At 43.9% G+C, this 20,078-nt stretch overlaps 1 protein-coding gene and 1 non-coding gene across 7 annotated transcripts in view; both read left to right on the top strand.

Annotated features, from left to right (window-relative positions):
- The window catches only part of PRKN (parkin RBR E3 ubiquitin protein ligase), a 1,216,903-nt gene that overhangs the window by 328,679 nt on the left and 868,146 nt on the right, over positions 1-20,078 (top strand). The window lies entirely within an intron of this gene.
- Positions 8,172-8,243, top strand: TRNAY-AUA (transfer RNA tyrosine (anticodon AUA)). Its single transcript has one exon. It is a non-coding gene; the product is annotated as a tRNA-Tyr (tRNA).

Here is a 20,078-nt window from a genome sequence, read left to right as displayed (position 1 = left end):
CCTGCCTGCCACACCAAGGTGCAGAGATGATGTTGCTAGGAGGTCACTGTATTCGTCCAGGGTCAGGGCTGTGGAAGCCTCAATTCAGGTAGGTGCAGGGGAAGGATAAGAGGAAGAGAGGCAAATGGATTTTAAACGGAGGGCCAGCAAGACTTGCTCATTGACCTGAGATTGAAGACAAAGGTCAATAGTCAGAACGTTTCAAACCAAATCAGCCATTGATTGAGGCGAAGAATGAGAAGAGACAATGTCTTTGAACCAAGAGGTCCCGTTAGTTTGGTTTGAGGCAAGCTGCCTGTCCGTTAACGGGGCGGCAGAAAGAGAACTTCTGAGGCAGGTGTGAGTAAGTGTGTCTCTGTAGCATAAGTGAGAGCTTAGGCCTGTGGAAACGTGCTGTACATCACATCAGAGGTGCAGCCGAAGTGTCGTGAATATACTTTCCAAGGAAAATGGCTTAGAAACCTGTTATGAGCTGAATTGTAGTCTGCTGCTAAGTCGCTTCCGTCGTGTCCGACTCTGTGCGACCCTGTAGACGGCAGCCCGGCAGAATTGTAGTCTGTTCTCCCTCAAATCAGACAGTGAAGCCCCCCCACCCCACCCCGTGTGACTGGTTTTGGAAATGGGGCCTTTAGAGGAGTAGCAAGGCTAAGGGAGATCCTGAGGGTGAGGCCTTAGATGAAGAGGAGGAGCCGGCAGGGCTGCATGAAGGTAGAGGACGCATGAGAAGACAGCTCCAAGGAGAGAGGCCTCAGGAGAAACCAGCTCTGCGGGCACTTTTATTTTAGACTTCCAGCCTCCAAACCTCTAGGAAGATGAACATCTGCTGTTTAAGCCACCAAGTCTGTGGCATTTCATCGTGGCCACCTGAGCCGACTCATACAAAGCCCAAGTACTGTTTCTAGGAAGAGACGTATTTTGACAAGGCAGAGTGAGTGATAAGCAACCAGAAGTCTGAGAATACTGAGTCTGCGTTTTGGAGATTACGAGGATCAGACTCCTGGGTCAAAGGGTCAAAGGTTCTAGGATCTAGCCTTCCCTCTGCAGTGGATGGCATTGTGTGACTTTGGGGAGACCTCCTATGCTTTCAAAGCCCGAGATCCATTAAATGGGGGTGATAGCGTCCATTTCTCTGACTATAGAGAGATTTAAATAAGATCTGATGTCTCCGTATGTGTGCTCAGTTGCTCAGTTGTGTCCGACTCTTTGTGACCCCCTGGACTGTAGCCCACCAGGCTCCCCTGTCCATGGGATGCTCCAGGCAAGAATACTGGAGTGAGTAGCCATGCCCCTCTCCAGGGAATCTTCTCGACCCAGGGATTGAACCTGTGTCACTTTTGTCTCCTGCATTAGCAGGTGGAGTCTTTACCACTAGCACCACCTGGGAAGCTCCTATTTCTGTACACTTATTTGGATATATATATATATATATATATATATATATATATATATATATATATTAAAAGCTCTTTTCTAAACTATAAAGCATTAGATACATGCATGTGAGTATTAGTGGCTTCCAGAAACATAAAGCTGAAGGAGTTCTGATAACATCAGTATAAAATGATTCTCCTTCTTTTAAGCTCATCCATGTTTGTAGGCAAACCGTCAACTCTCACTTCCTGTTCTGTCCAGGTAGTGTCCTGTGAGTTAAGGCATTTATTTTGTTGTGTTAATGTGTAGACAAGAAACCAGATAGTTGTGGCTGTCAGAATTTTTTCCACAAGAATAAGCAGATTCCAAGGTGCAGCCTGAGGCATGTCAACCTGGATCAGAGAACCCAGTATGTGTAGCTGCCTCTGTTCACTGACCATTTTATGAGTGGCCTCGCTGCAGGGGCAGAAATTAACTTTATGGAAGTGAGGTGTTATTCTATGTTTGGTTTATTCCAGCGTCCCTCTATTAAATATACAATATACATCTAGAAAACTTGGAAAATATTCAGGTGAATGGTTTAAAGAAGTCAAATCATTTATCTTTCAAAAGAAAACACCATGAAGAGAGTTGAATAGACTTGTTCAGTCTCTCCACTACGGAGACTTAACATGTGCTTTTTGTATGATCTTCATTCTTAGAGATCTAGATTAGCTCTAAAAATTATTTAACTGACATAAAGAATTGGAATGGTAACTGTCAAATTTTTTCTCTGTTGGTCTTTAAGAATATGACAGCTTTCCACATTTTTGGATTGATTTAGATGGATTCTGATAGAATGGGAGTTTTTTGTTTTTTTTTTTAAAAAAGGAGAAAAACTACTGTGTACAGAAATAATTTTTTTAAAAGACCGACATAACATATTGAATGTAGTATGCATCCCTATTCATGTTTGCCTTCCAAACTTTATGAAAGGAATTGTGTATGTATAACACTATTGTATTCTCCAGACAAGATACTTTCATAAATCATTTACTGCCTACTGCCATATTTCTGTAATGCTAGTACACATGCTCAGTTTATTTTGGTTTTAAAATGTATAATAATAAGAAAAAGGACTAGCAGAGAATGTAAAGAGCAAGCATGTATGTTACTCACCACTAAATAGGCTGAAGAATACCATGAGTCAAGCAAACCCCATTTCAGATAGATAAATCAAAATGAAAGTTTAGATTTGCTGCCTAGAAACACTGATGCAGGTTTTATTTTGTTTTTGCTTTTTATCCTAGAAAAGAGTCTGTGCCAGGGAGTTATCTAGTTATACATAGATTTATAATAAACAAGTAGAAGTATAGGTATTTATTGCATTTTTTACAGGTGACTTTTGAACATTTGTGCCCAAAGCACTAAGTATGGCAGGCAGAGGAATTCTCTCCAAATAGCCTTCAGTCCGCCAAGCAGACTTGAGAACACAGACCTATACACGCGGCTGTGTTGAAAAGAACAAATGAGGGAAGTAGTGGGCCCGCTGATATATATAATTAAGAGTCAGTTTCACAATAAAGTTATACCTGATTAAATAGAAAGTAACCAGTATTTTCCAGTGAGTATAGATTAATTCAAGTCATGAAGAGTTGCATGCATCTGGGGAGTAAAAAAAAAAAAAGTTACTTTAACTAGCTGCTCCCAAAGAGAAAAAATAAAAAGAATAAAAGAATAATTTTCTGGCACATTCATCCCACCTTCCACCAATGACAAAAACCACAGTCTTGAAGCTGTGCAGACATGCTTTTTATTTCAGATATTAAGCTCTGTCAGCTCAGCCTCCATTCGTCTCGGTCGGGGTCAGGGTGAGCTCTGGGCGTGTAGGAGGCACTGCAGGTCAGCTGTCAGACCCCATCTGCCCATAGGTGCCGTCCGCAGGGTGTCTGACTGTCCTGTCTCCTCGAGCCTAGGTCCTCACTCCAGAGTTCTGTGTTTTTTGAAACATGATCCATCGAGTCTGCCTCCAGTTTCCATGGTCGTGCCGCTTTCCCCAAGGACGCTCCTGGTGTGATGGTGACCAGCAGAGCCTTTGTTCACGGCCAGCTCTATTCCCTGTGCAGGAGGACATGGTGATTCCTGCCGGGGGTGTCGGGGGGGCTGACATCACAGCCCCACCACCTCTGACACCCAGAGGCCATCTCTGCCATCCCTCATCCCAGCCCCCGATGAGCATCATCCAGGCAGAGAAGAGGGGCAGAGATCTCCTACTGTCCCCTCCACCTCCCTCAACCCAGCCCCCGATGAGCGTCATCCAGGCAGAGAAGAGGGGCAGAGAGCGAGTATTCCAACCCCCCCACCTCCCTCAGCCCAGGCCTCCCCCTTGTTTTCTTTCCTCAAGAGAGTCTAGTGGGCGTGGGGTGCAACCAAACTGCAGGTCAGCTGACCATCCTTTCGGTTCTGTCCCGCACCTAGACTTGGGCTGTCCCCAGTTTAAAGGCCAAGAGTTGCAAGTCTGTTCTCTGGTGCCTCTTGCTGATCTCAGTGGAGGAGGGTCGTGGGGTTCAAGGACACAGGTCACTGGTCGCAGTGGGGGACATTTCTGTTAATATGTCCCTTATCACACAGGGAAAATAATCCCGTCGTCCCACTGGGTGTCCCTACAGGTCCCAGAGAGAGAGAAAGCGTCCTCAGACAGGAGCCTGGAGGGGTGGAGAGAAGGGACTGTTTGAAGAGCACTTGGAAGAAAACCAGGGAGGGACATCAGGGCTCCTGAACCAGGCCTGGGGAGGAACTGTTATCCTCCTCCATTCTGCCGGGACAGGAGGAGCAAACACTGTTCTCCAATCCCACTTAGAAGTGGAGCTTTGGTGGAGGAGCCTCAGGGGAGATGGGTCCAGGAGGACTAAAGCCATGTGCGATCAGAGATCCCAGAGAAGGGGCCAGGCGGGATGGAGGAAAGCACCCCCCTTTCCACCCAGTCCCCTTTGAGCTCCTACAGTTACCTTGCATCGTCTAAACCCAAGGGGAGGTCAGAGGGCAAGGGAGACCAAGGGATGTGGTCCTCAGGAGTCACCTTACCAGGGCACAGAACAGGCATAGAACGATGGTGGAAGCGTGGGGTGGGTAAGGGGATGAGAATGGAGAACAGGATTAGAGCTCCTGATTGCAAGTTTGCTGTCTGTTGTTCCCTCTGACATAAACCTACTGCCAGTATCTGAGGCTTGGTATTTAGTGTTGAGAACACAAAGGGAATCATAGAGGGCCGTAGAGTGAAATATTAATAGACTGAAGCAGGACATGAAGCTCCACTATGTTGATAAACTTATTTTTAAATGATTTAAGGGAACTTTGTTGTCTCTTTTTGTAATGTGTGGTTTTAAATTATATATATATATTTTTTTTTTCTCAAAATGAACTTAAAAACCAATAAATCATTTTTCTAGCTACGCTGCAAAGAGTGGATATGAATTGATATATACTTCTGATGTAAAATTGGAGAAGGAAATGGTGACCCACTCCAGTATTCTTGCCTGGAGAATCCCATGGACAGAGGAGCCTGGTAGGCTACAGTCCATGGGGTTGCAAGAGTTGGATATGACTTAGTGACTAGATCACCTGATGTAAAATATATGGGCATATATTCTAATGTCCTTAGCAGATATAAGCCTTCCACTGATTGCTTTGGTTAATGCATTTTATGCCTCTTGATTCATTTATTCATTCATATGCCACACCCTGTTCTGCTTAATTTTCACATAGAAGCTTTTTTCAAAATCTGTCCTATAGAATTTTACGTTTTTTTTAAGCCCTTGTTGTCAGATATCAAAATTATACAAACACAGCTGGATTAATACCCTTGTCCAGATGGTTTAGTTGGTACTTTGTTATATTAATTTTACTGCCAGGATCTTGTAATGTATGTTGGTGCAATTGCCACAATTGAAAAGGACTCATATCTATCTTATGTCTCATGCATATTCGTCAGCAGAGAGTAGCCAATACAAACATGGCCAACTGCTTATGAGAAACTTAGATGCTAAAAAAAAAATCCTCAAAGGGGATGACTAACAGAGCTGAGGAACTGCTATTGCAACTGACATAGAGGATTAAGCTGTGGATATGAAATATATAAAACCATGAAGATGAATTCAGACTTGGCCTTTTCTAGTTAATTTATAGCAGTTAACTCGTAGCTTCCTTTGCCATCAGTTTCTTCCTTGTTGAAAACATGTTTAGACAAGCCATACCAGAGGTCTGGAGATCTGCCTCTTTTTTTTTAGATTAAGGTTTTTTTTAAAGTATGAGCACGATGGATTTGGAAAGCTTAAGCTGGATGGTAAAGGGTGTTTCTGGCTAATTACAGTAAATCCTTGGATAGTTGAAGATGCTCTGAGAATTTTCACCTTTTACTTTTCTACTTAAGAAAGTACTAGTTTTCTTCTCCTTTTTCGTTCTTGTTTTAGTCGTCAAGTTAGAAAAAGTTCTAAAATACATAAAATGATGGCCTTTTTGCTTGGTGGAAGTAGGTGTATAAATACTTGCAACTTGAACACATTTTAATCTCCTTTAAGTTAATCCATTTCACTCTGCCTTGCTGTTGTTTGCTCGTAATAACCTGGCTTGCAGAAGGAGGTGTATATGTATATTTTCTGAAGTCAGTTGTACAATAGGAAGTAACAGGCTTCCACCCCTTTGTTAAGTCATTAAACAGGGTCTGGAGTGTGGGCTGACTTCGCTTGTGACTCAGATGGTAAAGCGTCTGCCTATAATGCGGGAGACCTGGGTTCGATCCCTGGATTGGGAAGATCCCTTGGAGAAGGGAATGACTACCCACTCCACTACTCTTGCCTGGAAAATCCCATGGACAGAGGAGCCTGGTGGGCTATAGTCCATGGAGCCACAAAGAGTCGGACATGACTGAGCGACTTCACTTTCTTTCTTTCTTTCTTTTCTTTCCTTTAGAGTGTGGGCAGTCCGCAGCAGCAGGGGATTTCAGAAGTGAGGGTGAAGGAGGCAGGTGGAGGGCCCTACGGCACGCAGTGTCCAGGTGGGGCTGTGCAGTATGACTGCCCGATGACTGTGGACTCAGCAGCAGGAACAAAGCCTGCCTGCAGTCACCCTTGCAAGGCTCTGTTCACGGGCTTCCTGGAAGGGTGTAGGCCACTGGCCTGGGGCTGAGGAGATGCAGGAAACGAGGGACTGGACGCTGACACGGCCAGGGACTCAGCGACCTGCTTCTGCCTTAAGGGCAGTACAGGCCGCATGCTTTCCGTCTTCTTGTCCATCTTTTCCTTTCCTTTGCTCATGTGCTCCTCTGTCTCCCATCTTTTCTTTTTTCAGTCTGTTTGTTTTGCTTTTGCTTTATTTATTTATTTTTTAATTTTATTGTTAATAAACATTCCAGACAGAAGCTGGCCAATTTCATTTGCCTGTAACTGTCGCTTAACGGGCTGTGTCCTTTTAATCCACAATTCTGTCGAGTAGCATGGGAACATGAGGGAATTAATGTATGAGTACCTACCCCTAATTGTAGAGCCTTCCTATGTAGTAATCTATCACTTCAGCCCTCCATCCTATATCATTCCTTCTTACCATGGAGCATCTCACGGGGAAGTGTAGGATAAAAGAATGCATGTTCATGCAGCGCCCTGTGTTTCAGATGTGGCAACTGCTTTGGCATCCATCTGTGCAGAGGTTGGGATTAAACCCAGGGGCAAATGTGAGGTTGGGTAAATGTCCCTGTCTTGCTCCAGGAGAGTATGGAGTTAGTGGATCTGCCTTCCTAGGGTGGGAAGGGCAAGAACAGACATGCAGGAAATGACTCCATTGCCCAGTGTGGCTAGTGTAGTACTTGCCCTTTACACCTTGCCTTTAACTGAAGCCGTTAGATGGTTAGTTAAGAGTGAGTGATAGTTGCTCAGTCATGCCTGACTCTTTGCAACCCCATGGACTGTAGCCTGTCAGGCTTCTCTATCCATGGGATTCTGCAGGCAAGATGACTGGAGTGGGTTGCCATTTCCTTCTCCAGGGGATCTTCCTGACCTAGGGATCCTGCATTGCAGGAGAGTACCACCTGAGCCACTAGGGAAGCCTACTATTAAGAGACATTTCTAAGTATAAAGACAGGTCAACTTAAAAAGTATCAGCAGATATATGATTGACTTTATCTTATAATCTGTAGACAATACATTAAAATATACCATGAATCCATAACACCTTTTCCAAAGGAATACCCAAGACAAGTAGTTAAGAGTGTTAGGCCAAATGGGAAAAGATCAAAAGTCAGGTGGGTCTGCTTCCTTGGGAGGTTCAGTGAAGGTGTCAGTAAACATGATCTCACTGATGGGGAAGATGGTGGATGTGTTTCTTGGATCAGATCCCAGGACCTGTTTTCTGCCATTTTGCACCTTTTGTGTCAATACAGACTAAACAATATCAATTACTCTGTGATATCAAGGCAGTGGATTTAAAAAAGTTTAAAATTGTGCCAAACCCACCACAAACGGTGTGTATATAATAACTGAATGGATGGGTTATTTTGGCCTGAAGCAGACACAGCCTACACCTTTGTCCGGCAGGCTTCTTGATCTGGACGAGGGATGGCCCTGCGGGCACCTGCCGTGAGCAGGGTTGGAAGAGCTTCGCGGTGCTGAGAGGCCCGAGCTGGTACAGCCTCAGGACAGAGGGCAGTGTGCGTGTTGACCCTCATCCGGAGGGTAAAACAGACATGTCTTGTTCAAGATACTTCCATCTTAACATTGACACGACCTATGTAGGACTGAGTACTAATCAACTTGTGTCACACATTTAAGACTTCTCTGATGGCTCAGATGGTAAAGCGTCTGCCTATAATGCGGGAGACCCAGGTTCAATCCCTGGGTAGGGAAGATCCTCTGCAGAAGGAAATGGAAACTCACTCCAGTGTTCTTACCTGGAAAATCCCATCGACAGAGGAGCCTGGCAAGCGACAGCACAGCAAAGAGTCGGACACGACTTCACTTTCACACATTTAAAAGCAGGGGCAGAGGTTTTGAGGTAATAGGTGAGGATACTAGAGTCTGTGACAGTGAAAGGCTCTGCCAGTGCTTTCCGCTCACGTCATCCATCATTCTGCTTCCCCAGTCCAGGGCAGTCGTGACAGGATGTAAGCGGTTTTCTCCCTGCACCTTCAGCCAGCTTCTCTTCTTCCTGTCTTCCTTTTCTTGCCGTTTCTTTTACAGGAAACTTAACGCAGTAACCATGCTGAACAAGCACATCTTACAATAAAATCAAATCACAACCTTGTGTTTCTTTTAACTTTGTTCAGGGAGTAAGTCGTTCCCACACAACTGTATGGAATTTCAATAGATGCTATGTTTTATTTTTTCTTTCTTCTTTTCTTTTCTTTTTAGATAATAGGCAGTCCTGTGGGCGCTTGAAGTAGCAAAACAATTTAGTAGCTGTGTTACTCAGGCCATGATTTCAGTCAAGTCCAGTTTTTGTCTCTTGCCCAGTTCAGGCCAGAGGTCTTCTCTGCTTGACCTTGAGGAAAGTGATATTATCAGCCTCTGCCTTCCCTTTGTTCACCCTCTTTCTTCCCGCAGGTCAGCCTCCAGAGGAATCTGTGTGTGGGGGGGAACAGGACGAAGCTGGTAGGGGGCTGGAGGGAGGAGGGATGAGGAGATGAGACAGAACTTAGGCCTCAGGCTCTCTGGGTGTGATGGAAGTTGTCCGCTGATTCTCTGCCTTGGGGTGTTTTCAAGGTCTCCGAGACCCTCGCATCTCTGGGGCTCTCTCCTCTAAGTGGCCCCTGGCTCCCAGCGGAAGCGTCTGGCTGCTCGGGTGGCCAAGTGGGCTCGTACCTGCCTACCCGAAGTGTTGACGTGAATTCTGACCGCTGGGGTCCTGCCACCTCCGAGGTGACCCTCATGTTGGGGGGAGGACCTGAGAGTTCTTCAGTCCCTCTCTCTGGCCTGCCTCTGGCCCCCAGGCATGCCCGTCTCCCCCAGCCCTGTGGGCACAGCCTGGGGCAGCTTCTAGGGTGTGACTCAGACTGGAACCCCAGCTCTCTGCACCCCAGCTTTCTGGTTGGTCCTGTACGGAGCCAGCTCCCAACAGGCTGGAGGCAGAAGCGCAACAGGAGGAAGCAGAGTGGAACGTCTGCACAGGACGGCAGCCTAGTCCCTCCCTCCCGAGTTTTCATACATCACCTGTTCCCTTTGCCGAAGATCTCCTTATGCAGCCTTGACTCGGCTACGTGGTCTGAGAGTGGTCCGAAAGTTTCTCTTCTTCAGTAAGTTATGAACGTGGAGATCTGACTTTGGAATGCCACATTTAACTTTTCTGTAACTTGGTGTCTTCCTTTAAACGTCAATTTCAAGCCTCATTCTTTTTTATCTTATAAATTAAAACTCGGGCTTCTTTGATGAAATGCTCAAATTCTGGATTCCCTCTCACTTTTTGTCCTTTTCTCCTTTTGCTCAGTGATGATAAGGCTAGAAAGCCTCGCACGCGAATCTGACCTCAAGGAGGAAGCCTGGTTTCCGGGGCTCCCCGCCGCGCTGCTCCCCGCTGACATAAGGGTGCACAGCCCCAATCTGTGTCTCAGTTCCCTCCCTCCTGCCTCAGCTCTCGAAGCTCACGGACATCTCATCTGGGATTCTAGGCACCTGGTTTCAACATTCTTAGTTTTTCCAGCTGGGGTCCATGGGAGACCCTGGCCGACTCTCAGTCCCTTTGCCCTCCTTCTGGCTCTGGGGTCGGCTCCTTTCTTGCACCCTGTGGTCTACAGGTACCTCAGGGCCGTCTGCATAGATGTGCCACGTGACCATATCTGCGATGTTGCCACCGCCATGGTGGGAAGGCAGGTGCTCTGGAGGCTCTTTCCCGCGCCCCTCCCCATCAGGGCAGCTGTCACTGTAATTTCATTTCTCCAAGCCTGTGCGGGCATTTCTATTCCCTACCCGCCCCCTTCCCTATCTCTGTCCCTAACCAGGGAGTTGACCCTAGTGGGCGTGTGGGAGTCACTGCTGCTGCCTCTCACCTATGCACTGAGGTTTAGCTCTCACCAGTTATCCTTCCAGGACACTTAAGAGATGGGGGCTTGGTTCCTGGGTCGGGGAGATCCCCTGGAGGAGGGCATGGCAGCCCATTCCAGTATTCCTGCCTGGAGAATCCCATGGATAGAAGAGATTGGCAGGCTATAGTCCGAGGGGTCACAAAGAGTCAGACACAACTGAAGTGATGGTGCACACACAGACAGTTATCCTCCAATTATCCGCCGGGGTTGAACCCATCAGACGGATTCTATTAAGGGTTTTGATATTATTCTCCATCCTTTCTACCCATGAGGTTTCTTGGAGGAAATTCTGTACCAGACTCTCAAGGTTGCTCTTGATTCAACAACATCTTAGAAATTCAAAGTTCGGTCACTTGACCCTTTCTTTCCCTAGAATTTTCTGTATGTTCTCCATTTCAGACAGAAGCCCTAATTTTTTAAGGTAGAGTCCTGCAGGGCATGAGAAGGATAACAGTGAGAGAAGAATGCTATCAGATAATATTTCAAAATATTCTGCTCCATTACTGCATTGCTTCTTGGTTGAGTAGTTGAATGTCTGAAAGATGGGTCAGTTGACAAATGACAAAATAACTAGCCTGATAAAATGAATTTTATCTGAGAGTGGCTGCTCGCTTATTACAAAATGAGTCACCAAATTTGTTCAATATCAGAACATCTTGTTTATCTTCAATCTTGTTCTTTCCTTTCCAGACTCCAATGCCAAACCATTTTCTCTTCTGTAACAGAAGACAGGCCATTGGAGATTTTTGCCTTCTTATTGAATAACCTCAGGGAAACATAAAAGGCAAGTCTTTTTGAAGATAAAAATGAAAAGTAGCTATCTTAAAGCAGGGTCTTTTATCTTATTACAGGGCATTCCTCTGTCAGTCTAAATTTCAAAAACATCTTTCATCTTTGACTCAACAGGGCTCCTTCACCTGTCTTTCAAACAGGAGATTAACTGCACAGAAATGTGTGGGGTCATGTTTGTTTCCCAGTGATTTTCTGACATCTTCTCCATAAAGGTCAGAGGGACCCTGGTCTGGGAACGGTGAGCAGGGGTGAGCGGCAAGGGCTATAGAGTTGGAGAGCATCACAGTCCCTGCTGTACCCTCTTCCCCACCGCTTGTGTGATGCGTTCTGTCTGCATCTGGACCATCAGAGATGGTTTGTAGGTGTCAGTAACAGATACCAGTGGGCAAGAGACATTTGCTGAATGTCGCTGGGCATGGCAGACAGAAGATGCTGGCAAACTGGTTAGGAAGAGGGTCTTTCAAGCATGATTATGATCCTCTTGTATACATTAAATTGCATTTCAGTTTTCTGAGGTCACCATGATTCTCTTGGCCCAGTTTATAACATAATGTTTTTTCTATCTCTGGAGTCTCTCCAGTTTCTATGTCTGGAGGTAAAACAAAGTGAAAATGTTAGTCTCTCAGTTGTGTCTGACTCTTTTGTGACCTCGTGGACTGTTGCCCACCAGGCTCCACTGTCCATGGGATTTCCCAGGCAAGAATTCTAGGGTGAATTACTATTTTTTTATTTTATTTATTTTTTAATTGAAGGATAATGGCTTTACAGAACCTTGTTAGTGTCTGCCAAATATCAGCATGTATACCTATGTATACCTATGGCTGATTCATGTTGATCTAGTGTGAATTAGCTGATATTGTATAAAATATGCTGTTATTTATCTAAGAAAGAGACTTAAAACATGAACACACATATACATTTCAGATTATGTTTTTATTTTTAAAGGTATACAATGGAAAAATAAACCAGAAATCTGTAAAACAAATAACTAAAGAAAAAAAAAGTTGCTTCTGGGATATGAAACAAACAGGCTAGAATAAACAAGGATAGAAGCAAGACTTCTTTGACAACTTCAAGTTTTCAAAGCTTGAATTTAAAATTTATAAGTATTTTATACAACTCCAGGCCTACTTCATTTTATTGTGCTGTGTTTTATTGAACTTCACAGATACTGTGATTTTTACATATTGAAGCTTTGTGGCAATGCTGCCTCAAGCAAGTCCATCAGGACTATTGTTCTAACAGCATTTACTCACATTGTGTCTCTGTTTCACAGTCTGATAATTTCTCTTAATATTTCAGTTTTTTTCATTATTATTGCATTTTTTAGGATCAACTATGATAAGTGATCTTTGATGTTACTCCTATGATTTTTTTGGGGGGTGCTACTAACCACACCCATGTAAGATGGCAAATGCTTGATAAATGTGTGTGTTCTGACAGCTCTATAAACCGAGTGTTCCCCCATGTCTCTCCCTCTGCTCGGGCCTTCCCATTCCTTGAGACACAACAGTATTGAAATTAGGCCAATTAATAACCCGACAATGGCCTTATTATGTCATATTTCCAAAACATTGATTATGTTTCTGGACTTCTTATTTTGTTGCATTAAGTAAGCCTTTATTCACATTCCTGTGTCATATGGTTGAAAATAGAGACGTTATGTTATATTTAATGTCTCTCATGGCCACATCTGTCATTGCTCCTCTTTACAGAACGCTTCCAGATATTCTTGCACATTTATTTTTCTACATGAGCTTAGAATCATGTATCTAGTTTCCGAGAAACAAAAGTAACACATTGATATGGGAGGGAAATTGTTAGTTTGTTTTAATGACTGTTTTAGTCACTACTTTATAAAGAATAGTGCACAACCTGCTAAATAGCATGATCACAAAATATTTGTTGAATGAATATTACACTTCACACTTGTATTTAGTTATAGAATTATACATATTGCCCTCTTTAGTCTCTTCTATGATTTTTATATTCAGTTTGTAATCTTTGAACTTTTAACAAATGATTAAGAAATAGCAAATTCTCCATAATATTTTCCAGTTTAAAAGCAAACATGTCAGTTTGTGTGTATATATGTACATACATGAAGTGAAGTGTCTTTTACAAGTGAAAGTGAAAGTCACTCAGTCATGTCTGACTCTTTGCAACCCCATGGACTATACAGTCCATGGAATGCTCCAGGCCAGAATACTGGAGTGGGTAGCCTTTCCCTTCTTCAGGGGGTCGTCCCAACCCGAGGATCAAACCCAGGTCTCCCGCATTGCAGGCAGATTCTTTACCAGCTGAGCCACAAGGGAAACCCACAAATACTGGAGTGGGTAGCCTATCCCTTCTCCAGTGGATCTTCCCGACCCAGGAATTGAACCAGGGTCTCCTGCATTGAAGGCGGATTCTTTACCAACTGAGCTATCAGAGAAGCCCTTGAGCTATCAGGGAAGCCCCTGATGTGTATACATATGCACATGCAAATTTATACACACGTGTGTATACATATATATGTATGTTTACAAACGTAGTGTGCACATATATGATTGGCCTCTGATCTGTGGATATTTATCCATTTGCTGTTTTCTTCTTGTTCATACTTTTTTAAAAACATTTTCATCGCAAAGTCTGAGGTTCCTACAAATTGTTTTGCATTGTTCTAGAGTCTGTCTTTGGCTAGGTTGGAGCATCCTTGTCTTGACTCTTGAATCTCTGAGACACCAGATGGCCAACTGGAACAGAGGTGAAGGAGGGTGCAGGTCTTCAGTACAGGGTGCCTGTGTACCCAAAATGGAAAGTTTCGAGGGGGAAGCAAAGTTGGGACCGAGAGGCTGAAGTCCAGCTCTGGCCTTTGGCAGAGATTCCCCACCTGACTGCACATAGAGAGTCCGGGGAGGATGGCTCGAAGTGCAGCAGCAGCTGGGCCCCCACCCAGATTCTGATTCTGCAGGCCTAGGATGCACTAGGAAAAGCTGTCCTCCTTGGCACCGCAGATGATTTTAATGCACGTTTGGACCTGGATAGAAGCCCACCTGCTTAGAAACGTCTGTGTAATCCTGGCTAATTCATTGTCTTCCTGAACTCTAAGTGGCTTTGTGAAAATAGTGAACATGATGCTTGAGACGGAGTTGGTGAAAGTGTCAGGTGAGGTTAAATGTGTTGATAACAGGGATTTGTAAGCAGTGAGTACTATGCCACATGAATTTTAGTGATTATTCTAGCTCAGCCACTTAGTACTTACATATGACCTTTGGCAACAACTTAATGCCTTTGTCCTTCAGTTATCTCATCTATAAAATGAGGTTATTAATGGTACCCATCTCACCATGGTATTGTACAGGGTAAAATGAGAACATACTAAGAACAGTGCCTAGCTATAGATAATTGCAAAATGGTAGATATGCTTACTATTTAATTATTTTATTAAGTACTACAAAATTTACTTTTGAGCATCTACTGTGTCATAAATAGGCAACCATGAGTAGGGTGACCATAAGATTTATCCTTCAGACTAGGAGACTTCCAAAGCTCAGGGAGAACTATTTATTAACAGTCACCCTGGGATAAGAGGTATAAATTCAATAATCCTGGTAACCAGGGTGCTTGTTACCTAATCAATGTGAAACAAAGATGAGAAGGCTTGTGATGGGGCTGCTACCAACAGTTCTCCTCACCTCTCCCTCTTAAATATCTTAAAATCTCCTCTAACTAAATGTCGAAAGAATTGTTGTCATTTACTAAGTTGTGCCCAACTCTTTGCCACCTCATGGACTGCCAGCACACCAGGTTTCCCTGTCCTTCACTATCTCCTGGAGTTTGATCAGATTCATCTCCAATGAGTTGGTGATGCCAGCCAACCATCTCATCCTCTGACACCCTTTTCTCCTTCTGCCCTAAATCTTTCCTGGCATCAGGGGCTTTTCCAATGAGTTGGTAGTTCGCATCAGATGACCAAAATACTGGAGCTTCAATTTCAGCATCAGTCCTTCCAATGAGTACTCAGGATTGATTTCCTATAGAATTGACTTGTTTGATCGCCTTGTTGTCCAAGGGACTCTCAAGAGCCTTCTCCAACACCACAGTCCAAAAGTATCAATTTTTTGGTGCTCAGCCTTCTTTATGATCCAACTCTCACATCCATAAATGACTGGTGGAAAAACCACAGCTTTGACTAGATGGACTTTTGTCGGTTAGGCCCTAAATGCAGGATGATTTCCTCTTGAGATCCTTATGTAATTACATCTACAAACCCCCTATTTTCAAATAAGTTCAAATTCTAAAGTTCTTGATGTGCATGCATTTTAAGTAGATACTATTCAATCCACTATACTTCCTTTAGTTGGAAGAAAGCTGAAATGAAAGATAGGTTCAGTTCAGTTCAGTTGCTCAGTCGTGTCCAACTATTTGTGACCCCATGGACTGCAGCACACCAGGCTTCCCTGTCCTTCACCAACTCCCGAAGCTTGCTCAAACTCATGTTCATCGAGTCGGTGATGCCATCCGACCATCTCATCCTCCGTCATCCCCTTCTCCTCCTGCCCTCAATCTTTCCCATCATCAGGGTCTTTTCAAATGAGTCAGTTCTTCCCATCAGGTGGCCAAAGTATTGGAGCTTCAGCTTCAGCATCAGTCCTTCCAATGAATATTCAGTGTTGATCTCCTTTAGGATTGACTGGTTGGATCTCCTTGCAGCCCAAGGGACTCTCAAGAGTGTTCTCCAACACCCCAGTTCAAGAACTTCAGTTCTTCAGTGCTCAGCTTTCTTTATGGTCCACCTCTCACATTCATATATGACTATAGCTTTGACTAAACTGGCCTTTGTCAGCAAAATAGTGTCTCTGCTTTTTAATATTCTGTCTAGGTTTGTCATAGCTTTTCTTCCAAGGAGCAAGTGTCTTTTAATTTCATGGCTGCATTCACCATCTGCAGTGATTTTGAAGCCGAAGAAAATAAAGTCTCTCACTAAGGAATCAGTTAGGACCAACTGCTGAAACAGAAAGAATGAATACCATTTATCCTTTCTTACAGTCAAATGACAGTGTCTAGGCATTTGTCCCAATTCACTCAGGCTCTCAATGCTTTTTTAAAAATTTATTTTTAATTGGAATCTAATTGCTTTACAGTATTCTATTGGTTCAGCCATACATCAACATGACCCAGCCATACATATACATGTTTCCTCCCTCTTAAACCTTTCTCTCATCTCCCATCCCCTCCCACCTGTTCACTCTGTCTGTGTCTCCATTGCTGCCCTGCACATAGGTTCATCAGCACCATCTTTCTAGATTCCATAGGTATGTATTAATATACAATATTCATTTTTCTCTTTCTGACTTCACCCCATATAATAGGCTCTAGATTCATCCATTAGAACTGACTCAGATGCCTTCTTCCCAGCCAGTGTCTGGAGGGCAACTCAAGGAGGCATCTGCTTGGAGTACAGGTGTGCAAGAGGATAGCAGTTTCATGTTTTGTTTATTCTGGGTAAAAGAATGACATAAGATATCCAGATTATGAAACAGGAGCTGACATAAGTAACAATGTGTTGTATTTATATCTCAAATTTTAAACCTGAGGCTGGAAACTTAAGGAATTTATAGCAAGGTGTGAAACTGTTTATCTCTGTGCCAGTTATTTAAGAAAACTAAATATGAATGCCTGTCAGCTCTTGTTCCTTCTTTGCTATTGAAGAGCCTGACTAAATATTTCCTTCTCTCTGTGAAGTCACTCAAGCTCAGGCCTGTGCCCAAGGGACTTGAAAGGCCCGATTTACTGAATGAGCCCAGATGAGGAGCTCTTGGCTACATTGTCTTACATGGCAGTAGGGCACTCCTTGACACGGGGAGAAACTTTTAGTATTTAAGAATAAGCAGCCCCTGGTTATGTTTCTCCCCTCAAGAGTTACTTCTTACAGCTCTGTGGTATGTGTGTGACTCTGTAAGGAAATACCTGTTGCTACTTCGCCTGCGAGAGATTCTTCTATTTGTTTTTCAAGACTGTTTTGTTTTGTTTTTTTTTTTTCATTTAAAGTAGTCAGTAGTTCAAAGGACCACTCTGGCTTTCCACTGATTCCAGATAAGCATTTTCTTTGTTATCTACTAGTCTGTTTAAAAGCCATGAGATAAAACAAAGTGGTCAGTTCCTGCTGACTACCAACTTATTACAACCTCCAAGCAACAGATGTTTTGTTTTGATTGGTTCTTAGTTGTATAGTGGGCTGTTCTTAATTCAACACTGGGCTGAAACCAAGCAAGGGGCACACCTGCTTCTGTTTGGTTGTGAATGAGCAGTGACAGGCCTACTTGAGTTCCCTGCCATGAGAAAGCATGGGTTAGAACTACAGTATAAGAGAAGCGGGTAAAAGGGAAGGAGGGGGACAGGAGAAAGAGGAAGAGAAAGACAAGAAAAGGGAAGGGCAGAGGAGTGGCCGTCAGCCAGAGGCCATCCCATTCTTCCATTCATTTATTTATCTATTTTAAAAATTTATTTATTTTTAATTGGAGGATAATTGCTTGACAATATTGTGCTGGTTTCTGACATATATCAACATGAATCAGCCGTATATATGTGTAGGGTTAGGGCTTCCTTAGTAGCTCAGATTGTAAAGCATCTGCCTACAATGCAGGAGACAAGGATTCCATCCCTGGGTTGGGAAGATTCCCTGAAGAAGGAAAGGGCAACCCACTCAAGCATTTTTACCTGGAGAATTTCATGGACAGTGGAACCTGGTGAGCTACAGTCCATGGGGTCGCAAAGAATCGGATACGACTGAGCGACTAACACACACACACACACACACACACACACGGCATGCGGTAGAGCAGCCGTGGATACGACTGAGCGACTAACACACACACACACACACACACACACACACACACGGTGGAGCAGCCGTAGAGATGCAAACGTAGAGAACAGACTTGTGGACAGGGTTGTTGTCCAGTCGCTCGGTTGTATCTGCCTCTTTGTGACCCTGTGGACTGCAGCGCACCAGGTTTCCCTGTTCTTCACCACATTCCTGACTCACGTCCATTGAGTCGGTGATGCCATCCAACCATCTCATCCTCTGTCGTCCCCTTCTTCTCCTGCCTTCAATCTTTCCCAGCATCAGGGTCTTTTCCAATGAGTCAGTTTTTCACATCAGGTGGCCAAAGTATTGGAGTTTCAGCTTCAGCATCAGTCGTTCAAACGCATATTCATGACTGATTTCCTTTAGGATTGACTGGTTTGATCTCTAGGGACTTTCAGGAGTCTTCTCCAACACCACAGTTCGAAAGCATCAATTCTTCAATGCTCAGCTTTTCTTCCAAGCAGTAAGCGTCTTTTAATTTCATGGCCACCGTCTCTGTCCACAAGAATTTTGGAGCCCAAGAAAATAAAGTCTGTCTCTGTTTCCATTGTTTCCCCATCCATTTGCCATGAAGTGATGGGACCGGCTGCCATGATCTTAGTTTTTTGAAAGGACACTTGTGGGCATTTCTTATAAAGTTTGCAATGTAAAACAATTTTAACTTGGTTTTAGGCAAATAATTGTCTAGCTTGTTGTCCTTTGTATTTAGGAAAGGGTGATCATGGATGAGTGAAGGCCCCGAAAGAACTCACCTGTGCAAACAGCACCAACCTCTTCTCACAAAACATCACTTACTGCACCGTTAAGGGGAGCAGCCAGTTGACTGTGTGTCTCCTCCCCTCCCTGCAGAGTTCCCTGTGTACAGGTCCTAATGAGCAGTGAAACTGCCCCAGGCCTGCAGTAGGAGGGACATCCAGGGCGACAGGGCTGAGACCCACACCCGCTAATTAGTGTGCGGCTAATTGACCTTTCGCAGTAATTGTGTTCCTCGGCCTTTGGCAACCAGAGAGGGGGGCCTTTCAATATCTCTGGGTAGTGTCATATCTTTGATCATAATGAAAACTAGGCATAAGAAACGTGAAATAAATTCAAAGCATAAATCACAGTGTGCCTATCTTTTCAAATTCCTTTTTTTTTTTAAACAAAAGATCAGGTTGAAGGAACAGTTTTTATTCTCATCCAATTAATATAAATTGGCGTTTGTGTTCGTTCATCACTATGGAGGTGACCGAGAGTGCAAGAGGGAGAAACCAGTGGGAATGATGTTTGGTTCTTCTGACTCCCACTGCATGCCCTAAGCTCATGCTGTCTTTAACCACATTATCTTGTTGTGAGCAACAGCCATACCAAACATTCATTAACCATTACACTGGAAAAAAAAAAGCCTTGAAATGCCTTCCTAAATAATTGCCATTTTTGTCTTTGCTTGACATAGAAAATACACTACAGTTAAGTCCCCTGTAAAAGTTTGATAGGGATAATACAGCGCTTGAGGGTGGATAGGGGTGTTATCGTTGTTACCAGTATGGTTGTATTTTGTGTGGGTGTTCTTTAAATTTCTGAAGATGAGGGAGAACGGCAGCAGTCAGGGGGGTGTTGAGAGGGCAGGGTCCTTGCTGGGTGAGAGAAAGGACAGACACATGAGCAACTGTTTCTACCTGGTAGATGTTCTGAAACTGAGACTTGACTTGTTGGTCTAGCTTCTGTCTTAGCAAATTAGCTGATGTCCAAATTTAATTCTACTGAATTGTAAAGGCTTGATTGCTGTAGCCTTGTAGTATAGTCTGAAGTCAGGGAGCCCGATTCCTCCAGCTTCCTTTTTTTCCACAAGATTGCTTTGGCTATTTGGGGTCCATTGTGTTTCCATACACAACGTACAATTATTTGTTCCAGTTCTGTGAAAAATGCCATTGGTAATTTGATAGGCATTGCATTGGATCTGTAGGGCGCTTTGGGTAGGGTAGTCATTTTCATGATATTGATTCTTCCAATCCTAGAACATGCTGTATCTCTCCATCT

Source organism: Giraffa tippelskirchi, chromosome 9, assembly GCF_054371585.1.
Source record: "Giraffa tippelskirchi isolate mGirTip1 chromosome 9, T2T-mGirTip1v1.2.pri, whole genome shotgun sequence".
In the NCBI taxonomy this organism is placed as follows: Eukaryota; Metazoa; Chordata; class Mammalia; order Artiodactyla; family Giraffidae; genus Giraffa; species Giraffa tippelskirchi.
The sequence above is the reverse complement of the archived record's forward strand: the minus strand, read 5'-3'. Positions and strand labels throughout refer to the sequence as shown.